The following is a 14,657-nucleotide window of genomic DNA, read 5'->3' on the forward strand; positions in this document are numbered from 1 at the left end:
AAAATAGTGAACCTGTAGAAGTTAAATGTCCGTTTGTTAAAATCAATGACGCGAATTATGAACCCATTAGAAGAGTTCATCGTGAAACAACTTGGAGACATGTTGGTATATATCCAGGACAAACCTCCTGGAGGCTCCTAATAAATATTCAGTAATCATAATGTAAAAGCATTTTGAGACTTTTTAAAAAGATTTTATTTATTTATTTGACAGAGAGAGACACAGTGAGAGAGGGAACACAAGCAGGGCGAGTGGGCAAGGGAGAAACAGGCTTCCTGCTGAGCAGGGAGCCCAATGCGGGGCTTGATCCCAGGACCCCGGATCATGACCTGAGCCGAAGGCAGATGCTTAACGACAGAGCCACCCAGACGCCCCAGCATTTTGAGATGTTTTTAAAATCCCAAATTGCCAGAACAATTTCTTAGCCTCTTTTTCACTGCACCAAGGAAAGTTTCAATTATTTACTCAAAGATGCTTGCAAGCACTAATGTCCTGGGAGGTGATCGATAACTACTGGTGATTGATTGACTGGTGTCTCAGTTCTGGACAGAAGAGTTTCTAAGTCACACAAGCCTTCTTGCAAGATGAAGATTGAGGTATGGAATTGTATTTACGTATTGTAAATTCACACCATCTGTGTAAAGTCTGAAAATTTCATATAAAACAGACAAGGCCATGGTGAGATTCATTGTATATTGTGTAACAGAATATTATTTAATTGTTTTTAATTGAGAAAAATCTCATTAATTTTATAGTTTTATTTTTACTTTAAATGATTTTGGGCTTAAACTATTTATATTTTCTAAATTCTTCTGTGTTTCTTTTTCACAGTCATTGCTGAGCACAAATTTGCCCCTCCCCTAATGGAATTGCAGCTAAGGACATAGTTACTTGAATATGATTTATATTTTAAAAAATCAAGTCCAGAAATAATATTGCAACATCACTTTTTCATGACACCTTGGTCATAATCCTGAGAAAATACTGACAAAATTATTATTTTTAGATATTAAGTGCCAGTACTATATATGTGTGGAAATCAAGCTAAATAATACATTAAAACCCACCCTGTTAAGAATGTCAGGAAAAATTAGTTCATGGAAAGCTTAGATTAATTTTTATTTATCAAGTTCTATCCAAACTCAATCTTTCTTCCCTCCTCCAGTTTTTACATATTTTAGGAAAATCCTCATGATATAAAGATGAATGAAAACCAGCTCATAACAGAACTCATTCTTCAGTCTATTGGAAAAGACATATGTAAGTAATAGTTAAGATACAAACTGTGTAGAAACTGTCACCCTCATACATTGCTGGCAAGAATCTAAAATGGTGCAGCCAGATCAGAAAAGATTTTGGCAGTTCCTCAAAATGGTAAACATAGAATTATTACATTATCCAGCAATTCCACTCCTAGGTCTTTACCCAAGAGAAATGAAAGCAGGTATCTACACAAAAACTTATAGACCAATATTTATAGCAACTTTACTCATAATAGCCAAAAAGTGAAAACAACCCAAATGTCCATTTACTGATAAATGGATAAATAAGGTGTGATATCCACACAATGGAATATTATTCAGCAAGATAAAGAAAATGAATTACTGACATATACTCTACCATGGATAAAGCTCTAAAATATTCTAAGTGAAAGAAGCTAGTCACAAAAGACCACATGTATTCATCTATTTATATGAAGCATCCAGCATGGGAAAATCTATAAAGAAAGTAGATGAGTAGTTGCCTACAGCTGTGAGAGAAGAGTGGGTAGAGGTGGGGAGGGAGGGTGGGGAATCGTACTAATGATTACAAAGGTTTTGGAGGAATAAAAATGTTCTGAAACTAAATGACATCATTGTACAACTTTGTGAATATGCTCAAAACAATTGAATTGTAGGTTTAAATAGATAAATGTTACAGGATATAGATGATGTACCAATAAAGCTATTAAAATACAAGGTGATGTGTTATAATATAAAAATAAAAAGTAAAGTGCTCCTGAAGGATGAAAAGTAGAATGAATAAGACCTTGTGGGGTAGGGTGAGTGAAGAAATAAAATGTTCAAGGTTTCCTAGAAGAGAAAACATTTGTGCTGGATCTTTTTTTTTTTTTTAATATTATGTTAGTCACCATACATTACATCATTAGTTTTTGATGTAGTGTTCCATGATTCATTGTTTGTGCATAACACCCAGTGCTCCATGCAGTACGTGCCCTCTTTAATACCCATCACCAGGCTCACCCATCCCCCCCAAAAAAGCCTCAGTTTGTTTCCCGGGGTCCATAGTCTCTTGTGATTCGTCTCCCCCTCCAATTTCCCCTCCTTCATTTTTCCCTTTCTTCTCTTAATATCCTCCATGCTATTCCTTGTGTTCCACAAATAAGTGAAACCGTATGATAATTGACTTTCTCTATTTGACTTATTTCATCAATCACCTCCAGTTCCATCAATGTTGATGCAAAAGTTGGGTATTCTTCCTTTCTGATGGCTGAATTTATGCTGGATCTTAAGGACTAAGGAGTGCTCTGAGTTGAGAACACACATCGTGTTAGACAGAGGGGTAAAAGCATAAACCCAGGAAAGACCAGAGCTTATTTGAAGGCTAATTAGGTAGTGAGAGGATAGACTTATGGGATGGACAGTAGTTGAAGTGATAGAGAATGCCAGGAAATAAGACTAAAAAGACAGGTAGAAATCAAGACTGGGAAGAACTCTTTAGGCCATGCTAAGGAATCATATATTTCCTTGTAGATGACAGAAAGCTACTCAAATTTTTGTTAAAGAAAATTAGCATACTTCTTTTTGTTTTATGGGAATAAATACATCTTTTTCAGGTAAGATTTTCATCCCTGATCAAAATTCCCTATGGAATCTAGGAATTAATAAGACATTTTAGTGGTTTTGACCGCCCAGCAACTGAATCAACAGGAAGAGCAGAACTCTTCCATTTTGGGGGAAAGATTACTTCTAATTCTATGGTTCAAGAGGGAACTGACATATTCTTTTTTTTTTTTTTAAGATTTTATTTATTTGACAGAGAGAGAGAGAGAGAGCACAAGCAGGGGAAGCAGCAGAGGGAGAGGGAGAAGCAGGCTCCCCTCTGAGCAGGGACCCAGACACGAGGCTCCATCCCGGGACCCCGGGATCATGACCTGAGCCGAAGGCAGACACTTCATGGACTGAGCCACCAAGGCGCCCCTGGAACTGACATATTCTTACAGACATACCTTCCTGGCCACACGTATATCCAACGATACCCTTGAGCCCAGTAAGGCCAATAGTGGTATACCATGATTCTGCCCAAAGTCTCTGGTCCTTTGTCATCATTTATTTTTACTCTGATTGGGTCTAAGAAATGAGAGCCCTTTTCTGCTTGACGCTAAAACCAAAAAGATAAGTTAACTCAGAGGCTGCTGGTGTCTTTACTGCCAGGCTCACAGAGAAAAATTGTCTATCAAAATTAAGCAGATAAACAAAAACTCTTAGCAGTAAGAAACCTGGGCATCCGTCAGGGTATTCAAATCACGGCTCTAGCAAACTCTGAAGCCACACCCTTGCCTTTCTTGTAAATTGGTAACACAAGCCATTAATTTTCTCTTTTGGCTTAAACTGGTTGAAGTTGAGTTTCTATCACTTGTGGAAAAATATTTCTAAAAATAGTGGAGTTAGGCAGTTTAACCAGTCACTCGTCGATTCTTGCTGGCTTATTTGGTGCCAGAACTTACCAGTCATCTGATGTTAGGACCTTCTGATTCAGCCGGAACCTGGGTACCTGATTCAGAAGCGAGAATAACGTGTATGTGCTGTGGAAGGGGGACTGGAGAGGGAAGAAATGGAGGAGTTCCATCAACTTTGGACATCAGTTCCTGGCCATAGATGTTGTGATATTCTAAAAGGACACACTTACTTTTAGAAAGCCATTTGCATGTGTTCTCCTTTAGGATTTTGATGGACTCCTGTCTCACATTGAGGTCTTTCAACCATTTGGAGTCTATTTTTGTGTGTGGTGTAAGGAAATGGTCCAGTTTCATTCTTCTGCATGTGGCTGTCCAATTTTCCCAACACCATTTGTTGAAGAGACTGTCTTTTTTCCATTACCCAAAGATACAAATGTAGGGATCTGAAGGGGTATGTGCACCCCGATGTTTATAGCAGCAATGTCCACAATAGCCAAACTGTGGAAAGAGCCAAGATGTCCATCGACAGATGAATGGATAAAGAAGATGTGGTATAGATACACAATGGAATATTATGCAGCCATCAAAAGGAATGAGATCTTGCCATTTGCAATGACGTGGATGGAACTGGAGGGTATTATGCTGAGCGAAATAAGTCAAACAGAGAAAGACATGTATCATATGACCTCACTGATATGAGGAATTCTTAATCTCAGGAAACAAACTGAGGGTTGCTGGAGTGGGGGGTGGGGTGGGAGGGATGGGGTGACTGGGTGATGGACACTGGGGAGGGTATGTGCTCTGGTAAGCGCTGTGAATTGTGCAAGACTGTTGAATCTCAGATCTGTACCTCTGAAACAAATAATGCAATATATGTTAAGAAAGAAAAGAAGAAGAAGAAGAATGTAGCAGGAGGGGAAGAATGAAGGGGGGGAAATCGGAGGGGGAGAAGAACCATGAGAGACGATGGACTCTGAAAAACAAACTGAGGGTTCTAGAGGGGAGGGGGGTGGGAGGATGGGTTAGCCTGGTGATGGGTATTAAAGAGGGCACATTCTGCATGGAGCACTGGGTGTTATGCACAAACAATGAATCATGGAACACTATATCTAAAACTAATGATGTAATGTGTGGGGATTAACATAACAATAAAAAAATTTGAATTAAAAAAAAAAAAAAGAAAGCCATTTGCAACTGAGAATAGAGGTCAGAGACAGCAAATATCCAGCATGTGTGTATCCACTCCCCCTTGCTACTTTTGGCAGTCATAGCTAACTGACAACAGAGCTATTTCACTCTGCCCCAGCATTCTTCACCAAGAGCCCTAGAGGAAACCACTGACAAGTAAGTAGAGTTTGCATGCAAGATAGTCTACTTGCCAGCCCTGGATCAGGTTAGTGAGAATTAGCTTAAGTAACAAAATCATTATGACATCTTTTCTCTCTTCTGCATAAAGTTGTATCCTGCTACCCGTTTAAGACTGAGGGGCTGCTTTCAGGAAATCTATTACTCATGTATGCCACAGTGTCAATTTAAGCAAAGAGTCACCTTTCTCTAGTGTATGTGCATCTTAATCCTTCACTACAAACATTGGATGAAAGGATTTCCCTTTGGTGATAAAGAATTCCAGGCATCTGGGAGCAAATGGAAGAGTTATTTCAGGAAGACTTTTTCCCAGAGCCCCTGAAAGCCCACCATGTGTTTGGAGCTAATCCGCCTTTGTCAGAAGTCACACCATATATATTCCACTCACCAGGCCCACTCTAGACAGAATTCGCAAGAAAGTCTGACCTGGTTCATTAGCGTACAAGACATAAAGGCAAAGCCTGCACACGCTTCATTTTATAGATCAGTTCAGAAGTCTGTCAAATCTTATTTGACTATATACCTCAATACTCTATAGACCTAAAGTTTAAAAATGATCTATATTTTTCTACCTGCTATATTATCTTATTTCCTCAGCCAAAGTACTAGTGGGGGGAAATCAACCAGCTGTTTCTAAAATCTAAGCTCCTGAATCCTTGCAACAACTGTTAGGAACCTGTTCTCTTATAAAAACAAACACGCGCATGCACGCGCGCGCGCACACACACACGCGCACACACGAATGAAGGAGATTATAACAAACGAAAGAAATCATATTAATATAATTTAATGCACATACACATGTTAATGCCAGGGGCAGAAATTCAGAGAGTGTGCACAGAGGGAAAACCTTGTCCTGTTTTTCCCCTCTTAAAGTAGTCCCACTGTTCTTTGTTTCTTCTCATGATGTTGTTCAGAACAATGAAGGGTCTGAGGTTTTATCCAAACTGGAAGTGTGCAATTTAGCACATCACAGTTTCACAGATTCTGTCAAAAGTCATGAGACTCCTAGATCAGAGACAAAGGACTTTATCATTCAAGAAATAGCAGTAGCCAAAATATCAACATTTTCCTGCTCCAGTTCTATAAACCTGACTCCCAAAGGGCAACTCAAAGAAGGTCAGGTGATAAGTGTACCAGCAGTGGGATGTATTAGAGAAGATCCCTGAGCTTTGGGAACTCAAATCTTTTATAATGGATAGCAAACCAGTCGTTCTAGAGGAAATACACTATATTACATATCATATCATGTCTTATCATTATTATTTTGTTAGGAAATCCTGCCTTTTGCTCTAGAGAGAGACATTGTCTACTATCTCTATGTCCCAAGGCTGTTGGCTATAAAAAAAAAAAAAAAACCTTGAAAAAAATAACACAGAAGAGCAGTCTCTGCCCCTGCTCACAAGACACAGGAAAACGAGAGCGACACATGGAAAATGATCTCCCAACTGATGTGTACAACAAATTCTTATTTGTCGGTCAATATGGTTTTATTCCTATTAAAATATAAGTGAAATGAAAATAATAGTGATCAGTAAGATTTCATGATAAAACTTTCCATAGAGTTTTTTGGAGTGTAATATTAATTGATTCCTGCCATGTAACTGGGACAAATACTGTCAATATATAAATCGAGAAAATAAATTTCAAAAGGAATAGTTGCCATTTTATACCCATCTTATTTCAAAAGTGGTACACACATTGAAAACCAGGGAATTTTATAATTAGAGGAAGAGTTTCATCTATCTAAAATCAATCATTTAAAGAGGGTGTAGTACATATTGGACCTTGCTTGCCTTTGTAACAAATGTGTAAAAAATATGAAAATTAATGGCACGTGACCCAGAAAATCAGCTTTACTTTAGATAAAATATAAAATTGATTAAGCCAAACATCCTACATTTATGCCAAAAAGGATAACCCACTTCAGATTTTATAATCAAAATCTGTAATCAAGTAGTGGTTTACAAATATGGTATTGCTAACTGGAAATAAAATTTGACACACACTACCCTGTAATATTTAATCAAGTGATTGAAGTAATTCCAACATTTTTTTTTAAGATTTTATTTATTTATTTGAGAGAGAGAGCATGAGAGTGGGGAGGGCCAGAGGGAGAAGCAGACTCCCCGTTGAGCAGGGAGCCCAACGCGGGACTCGATCCCGGAACTCCAGGATCATGACCTGAGCCGAAGGCAGTCGCTTAACCAACTGAGCCACCCAGGCGCCCAATTCCAACATTTTGACTGTAAATTCGCCAGGTTTGTAAAATGCCATTACCATGCACAGGACTCCGGAGCTTTGCATACAGTTCTGGCACAAAACGACAATCCCACTTCCAAGCAAGTTTCTGCTTATGAAGAACACTCAGCTCTCACTTGGGGCACAAATTGAGCCCTGCCTGCCCTGATAGTTGCTGGTTTGTGTCTTTTCTGGGTTGGCACCCCCTGTAGGAGACCCTAAATTGGAGAGGCACCGCGAGGAGTCCCCGCAGAATTAATATAAATCATTTGAGTTGTATGTCAACCACTGATCCAGCACGGACTTGATCCAAGACCACACCTGGTGGGCTTCAGACTGGATTGAACCTCTTGGGCCACCTGAGTTCCATGCAATTAGGACAGTATCCATGGTTTCAGGGCTCTAAGTACTCCACACTCTGGTAGTTTCCTGTGGTTCCAATGCTCTTGATTTGTCTATTCCTTTCTAAACATAAGTTTGAAGGACCATATATCAGGTTATTATACTTCAATTGAAGGCTTCTGTCGTGGCAAAGTTGCCCTCCTTGAGAGTGAACCTACATAAGGAGATGTTTAAATATTTCCTCTCGGCCATACTCCTTGTTTGGATATCGTACTGTATGCCTGAATGTTATGCATTAATGTGTCACTTGTCATCAGGCTGGTCTGTGCTTTGTACTAACCATTTCTTCATTCTTCTGTCACTGCACATAAATCTTCAACCTGTCCAAATTAGCCCATTTCAAATTATTCTCGGGGAATGTGGCTTCCAGGTCATCATGCCCTCCACCCTTTGGTGAGGATTGGGTCAATGGTATCTTTAACATTTTAAGAACACATGCAGCATAATGCCCACTTTTGTTTTCTCTTCACTTCATGTCTGAGCAGCAGAGTATACAATGAACTTTGTAAATATGATACAAGTTTGTATTTTTCTTCAGTGTAAAGCCATAATTAGTTTATTTCTTTTATACAGTGTAAAATGAACGAGATGGATTAGAGTGGTTGCTTCAAGTAATTATGTAATTAAGATGTGTGTGCACTGCTAAGTGAATTCATAATCTTTAGGAAATTCTTTTCAGCTCTAACTAGTGCATAGTAAGAAATGTTTTCACTTTTAAAGTCTCAACAATTTTTTTTTCTTTACATGCCAAATTAGACCTCATTGACATGTTGACCTACAAATTCTCCTGTTTATATTTACAATTTAGGTGGCATAGAAATGCTCCAGAAAGGCTCATGATCAAGTCTGAAAATCTGAATTACCTAAAGAGCACTTGTTAAAAATTACCTCAGTGCACTTACTGAAACTAATAGTCAACAGCTTGGATTTTATGTACTTCTCGGTTCTAAGAGATTGCTATGAATTAAATCGGTATAGCCTGACAATAACATTATCCGAACATTCAAAATGAATTATATTGCTGCAAATATTCTGCAGAAAGCTAAATCAATATGAAATTCAAAAGTGCACAATAGGCTTATTTGCTTCATAATACATCTATTTATTTTTTTAAATTATAGCATTGTGATTTTTGAAATTAACCATCATTCCATCCTCATTTGTCTTACATTACCACCTAAACAGAATCAATCAGAAATGAATAGAGAATTTGCTCATTCAACATTTATAACCACCATTCAATAATTCATATCTAATGAACCAGACAATATTCTAACTTGTGTTATAATTATTTTTGTACATGGTTTATATTACCTCTGGACTCTATCTTATTGTGATCAGCCAAAGCCCCGAGTACAAAACATTGAACATGAATATACACATATATATTCTGAAGGAAGAGATGGAGGGAAGTTCAGAATGAAGGGAAAAAAATGAGAGAGGAAAAGGTGATGGGAAGGCAGGCTTTTAGATTTTTTATTAATTACTTTACAAATATTCAAAGTTAAATATAAGCTTAATTGCAAAAGGTGAGGCTATTATGAAAGATCCCCGTGAACACAGCACTTTGACTTTTGCAGTGAGATCATTAAAATTATTTTGACTCTTCTGGGTAAAATCTACTTTTAGAAGAAGGTGAGCCTTCGATGGCAAATACTTTAATGTCAGGAGTAAAGTTAATAGAATATTTTCTGGTTTTAATCTTAGAATATTTTGCAAAGGTATTTTATATTCTCTAAAATAAATATGTTTAAATATGTTAATAGTTTATAAACAATATAACTGAATCATATGTTCCACAAATATGAAACCATTCTATCACTATTTTCAAATACTTTTACCCAGCTTTGACTTTTTAAAAAAGTAATATAAAGGGGTGCCTGGGTGGGTCAGTCAGTTAAGTGTCTGACTTTTGATTATGGCTCAGGTCATGATCTCAGGGTCGTGGGATCCAGTGCCGAGTTGGGCTCTGCGCTAGACGTGGAGCCTCCTTAAGATTTTCTCTCTCCCTCTGCACTCAGCACAGAGTCTGCTTGTCCCTCTTCCTCTGCTCCTCCCTTTGCTCCTGCTCTCTCTCTCTAAAATAAATAAATAAAATCTTTAAAAAAATAAATAAAAATAAAAAATAATATAAAACCCAGTATTTTTACTAACATGAGCAAGTTCTTTTGGAATTAGAAATTTTCACAAGATATTTTTTATTTTTGACTCCTAACATTTTAGGTCATCAAAATAGGAACATTTTCTTTCTCTTAACCTGGAGGCTCTCCATCTTTCTCTTTTACTTTAGCTCCGGGTTTGGAAATGGCATCTTGAGGTTAGCCTCAAGGTGAGCATCGTCCTCAGAGTTTCAACTTGAATTAACCTTATGCCGACCACTTCTAAATCTTCATTTCAAACACTGTTGTCTGTTCCACTCTTCAACTATCTCCAACTATCTGATTAACATTACAATCGAAAACTAGTGTTAATTTCACTTAAAATTGAACTTGAACTCCACAACAGTTCCTGCTTATTTGCTGTTTCCCTTTAAGCAGTTTCAATTACCCAAGGTCAACCGCCATCTGAAAAGCAGAAGACCCTCCTTCTGACCAATCTTCAGAAGGTGAATAGTAGCCTGACTTTACATCGCAAGGCCTGCGTCACTCACCTCACCTCCTCTCCTCACTTCGTGGGCATTTTGTCATTTCACATCGTCAGAAGAAGGGAGAGTACGGTATAATACAGTGCAATATTTTGAGAGAGAAAGACTATATTCACATAACTTTTATTACAACATATTGTTATAATTGTTCTATTTTATTATTCGTTATTGATCTCTTACTGTGCCTCATTTATAAGTTACACTTTATCATAGGTATGTATGTGTGGAAAAAAACAGGATACTAGGGTTCAGTACTACTATCCATGGTTTTAGGCATCCCCTGGGGGTCTTGGAACACATCCCCCAGGGAAAGGGGGGGAAGGGTCTACTGTTTACTTTCCCCCCATCATCTTACTGTTTGGATCCGTGGCACCCATACCTCCAGTGACTTGCATGAAATAATCCTTGACCCTCCTTAATCCCTCTGAGTGGTGACTGCCAACTCGTTCTCGGAATTTTTATGGCGTTAGACTTTTCTTAGAAAAGAATTGGAATCACAGACTGGAAGACTCGTGATGCTTTAAGATATGAACATATTCACACATGAGCTGCTTCCCGTTTTAAGATTGTTAAACGTAAGCTCAGCAAGAAGAGGGATGCTATTTAAAAGCCAAGCCCAGGAATTGTAATATGACCTATGACCTTGGGTATCAAGTGATCTTGACCATTCAGGGAAATACAACATTGAGAAATTGTATCATATTCAAGAGTCAGCGGCAAGATGCCACGAAGTCCTTTTGTATCTCCGTCAGGATTTACAAGTGTTCCTGACAAAAGATGAAACTTGACACCCTTTGAGGTACACCAGAAACCAGTGAAAATGTCAAGCCATACATAATATTACACTCTTTTCAGCTGTCTTGCAAGCCTCACTCATCAGCTGTTGATTGTTGACCAAAGTGTTACAGATGATAAGTATTTATCCCTGAAAGGCCGCTATTCCAAATAGTTTGGATTTTCTATCCTTTTCTAGTATTTTATGGAGAGTCTAGATTTCTAGGATTCCAGTGGGGGCCAAATTCCATTAGGTTCCTCTATCACAAATACTGTGAACAAACCTGATGTGTGGGAGGCTTATCACACAGCAAACTTGAATTTGAATTCTTATTTTCATTAAGTTTACTGGAGTCTATTTTACCCTACTCTTGGATTAAGGAAAAAAATTAAAAGCAGTTCCATTATTTCCTGAGCATTCTTAGGTAATAGAATCCAATGGTAACTTTTAAGACACACTAATTTTTTAATAGTTTATTTGGTTCCATGGAATAATCAACACTTTGATCTTCATTCAAAGATAATTCTTCTCTGTCATGCAGCTAAAGAGAGAAATACCAGCTTCTTCTCTTCTCCCCTCCTTTCTCAATAGCTGCTATTTCTACACTTACAGATGTGGGGTCGTAGGGATTGAAGGTAGGAAGAAGGATCAGGAGAATCCTTATTGAACAGCTTCAGTGATAAGCAGGTTTCATTCTCTGAGTCTGGAAGTTGTTTGAAGAGGACTCTCTCCTCTTTGCGTGTTACTGGGTTTTCTAAAGCCTTCCTCCTCTTTTTCTACCTCTCCTTCCATTTATCAGGGAGGATCTCTGACTTAACAGTTCTTCTCTTTTCTGGCCACTTAGACCTTCAGTGGCTTTTCAGAAGCTAGGAGTCGAGTTCCAGCAATTCTCTCCGTGAGTAGCTCCATAGGACTGTGGGGAGTGGGGACTGAGCAGCAGGAGAGTAATTAAACTATACACAATCCAATCACATTTTCCCCATCTTGTTCTTGTTATCACTAACTCAGCCTTTGGGTGGGAGGAGGATTGTAAAAAACACATGCTGAGATGAGACATTGGAGAAGCGAGAAGTGTAAAGGAAGGTTAGACTGACCCTATAGAAGAATTATTTCCACTTGGCACATGAAAAAGGAAATAATGTTGTTTCAGTTTTAGATTCACAAATTAATTAAACATCCATTGTATTTCCTGAAGACTCTGAGAATCCGGGTCCATTAAAAAAAATTCTAGAGTAATTTTTCTTCTAGCAATAGGAAGTTAGTTTCTGCTTTTTTTTTTTTTAAGTCTATCTTAGAAAGTAATAGCAAAGTGAAAAGCCCAAATGTTTTGGTTTTATCCATATTCACCCATGGCCATGTGGAACTGACCTCACTTGCTTAGTGGTAGGATTCTGTCTCAGCCTCCATTCTATCTGTTACATGGCATTTTAAAGCTGAAATTGCCTAGGACCTTTAATTTGACTTCCAAGCAATAGTTTGGAAAATCCCACAATGGCAAAAAAAAATTTGGCAGCCAGGGAGGAAAAGTGAGCTTTGTCAGGACAAAAGGACAGAACTAACCCCTGAAAGTAATCAGACACTTTTCAAAGAAGGTTTCATAAAGTCAAAGCATGTACTCGCTGGATAGAAACTCCACACCAGCCAGTTCTCTTAGAAGGTTAAAATTACACCAATTCAATATCAGAGCTTTCAGTGCAGTGTTGATATGGAAGTGTGATACTTAATTCAGTGGGATAGAATTTTCCAGTAGAATTAAATCCAAAGCTATGGTTAATGTGAAATATAAAGAGGACATGCAGTTATCCAAGTATTTGACACGGGGAATGTGCTTGTTCATTAAAAGTGTTCAAGATATCCAGAAGTAAATTGATGATAAGCGACTTTTCCACCGAAGGGAGAGGAAAATGGTAGAAAGAAGACCGGCAAAAGGCAAAAAGAGGATTAGAGGAAAACTAAAGCAGACCTTTAATCTCCTTCTTTAATTTTTTCTTTGCTTTCTACATAAATATTCAAAAGCCTGAAAATGTGCTTTTTCATGGTCTTCCCAGAAACAAAAACATAAAAAGAAAAAAAATCCAATTGATTTAAAGTTGTTGAACACTAACTTGTCAAGTCAGAATAACTTCTGGGAGAAGAATAAACTCACTCGGACACTAAATGTGAGCGTATGTGGCCTCTTCATCCTGCAGAGCCACAGCAGAGCTGAGAGAGCTGAAGGCTCATTAACCAGGGCCAAGAGGTAGCCCATGGAGGCCACGAAGCAGCATGACGCAGGTCTAGAAGCCTGCAGAGCTGGATGGGGACTCCTCATGCTCCTAGTGATGGTAGATAGTAATTCAATTACTGCTGTGAAATTTAAATTTATATATCCTCTCTTCTATCTTCACACCATTGATTTCTTTAGACCCACACCCATGTTTTTATAGCCATAGAGTAGCTATAAGGTCAGCCCACCACACAGCTTATACTCATGGAAAGTCAGCCGTGGTATTATTTAATAATAATAATTGCTAATTATTTATTTTAGAAGGCTCACAGCACAGCCTAAAATCCCCATTTTTTGATAGGGAAAAGAGAGGAGCCCTCGCTTGTTTGGTTGACTTGCCCAAGGCCACTAAGTTTACCCAGCTAGAAAGTATCCAAATCAGAAATTGAATATAGGTCTTACTTAATTCAGGGCCCATGCTTAAAACACCATTGCTCTTTACCTTTGCCCCCTCTGGGTTTGGCCTTTGTTTGCAGTGCTCCTCCAATTTGCCTGTCAAAAGTAAAGTGCTCTCTTAAATCAATACTTAACTGTAGTATTTATTCCTGAATCATTTGGCCAACTTCCATTGCCCACCTAGGCAACTGCATTTTTTAAGATCTACTAAATGTCTAGAAGGGCAAGACCTAATTCTAGCAAATAACTTTTCATCTGGCTGCATGGGGGGCAGATGGGCAGGTGAAATATTGAAGACGATTTTCATATTATATTATGTGAATAACTTTTAACTCCCCCAAAGTGGAAGGCAAGGCCAGCTTCTCTCGTAGTTTCTTTCCTGTCTTGGAACTGTGACACACATAAAAATATATACCCTGGTAAGAAGGCAATAACAATGCTAGGAAACAAGATCGAATAGAAAATTCTTGTACACAATTGACAAACATTTATTTTTTTTTAATTTAAATTTCCTATTAGTATGCAAGATCCAACTCAAATTCCTTTTAAAAAATTACATGGAGAATAACCTATATGTCTAGACTGGCAACATCTATTAACAAATTTAATTTCCCCAGTCAAATAAGCCATCTTCCTTAAAATATCATAAAAAAAAAAATCCAGATGTCTATGGGCGCCTGGGTGGCTCAGTCAGTTAAGTGTCTGCCTTTGGCTCAGATCATGATCCCAGGACTCTGGGATTGAGGCCCACATCGGGCTCCATGCTCAGCGGGGAGTCTGCTTCTCCCTCTCACTCTCCCTCTGTGCTCTCTCTCTCAAATAAATAAATAAAATCTAAAAAAAAAAAATCCAGTTGTCTTGCCTTGGGAATTTCATTAGCTGATATCCA

The sequence above is a fragment of the Phoca vitulina genome, unplaced genomic scaffold, assembly GCF_004348235.1.
Source record: "Phoca vitulina isolate PV1807 unplaced genomic scaffold, GSC_HSeal_1.0 scaffold15, whole genome shotgun sequence".
NCBI classification, from domain to species: domain Eukaryota; kingdom Metazoa; phylum Chordata; class Mammalia; order Carnivora; family Phocidae; genus Phoca; species Phoca vitulina.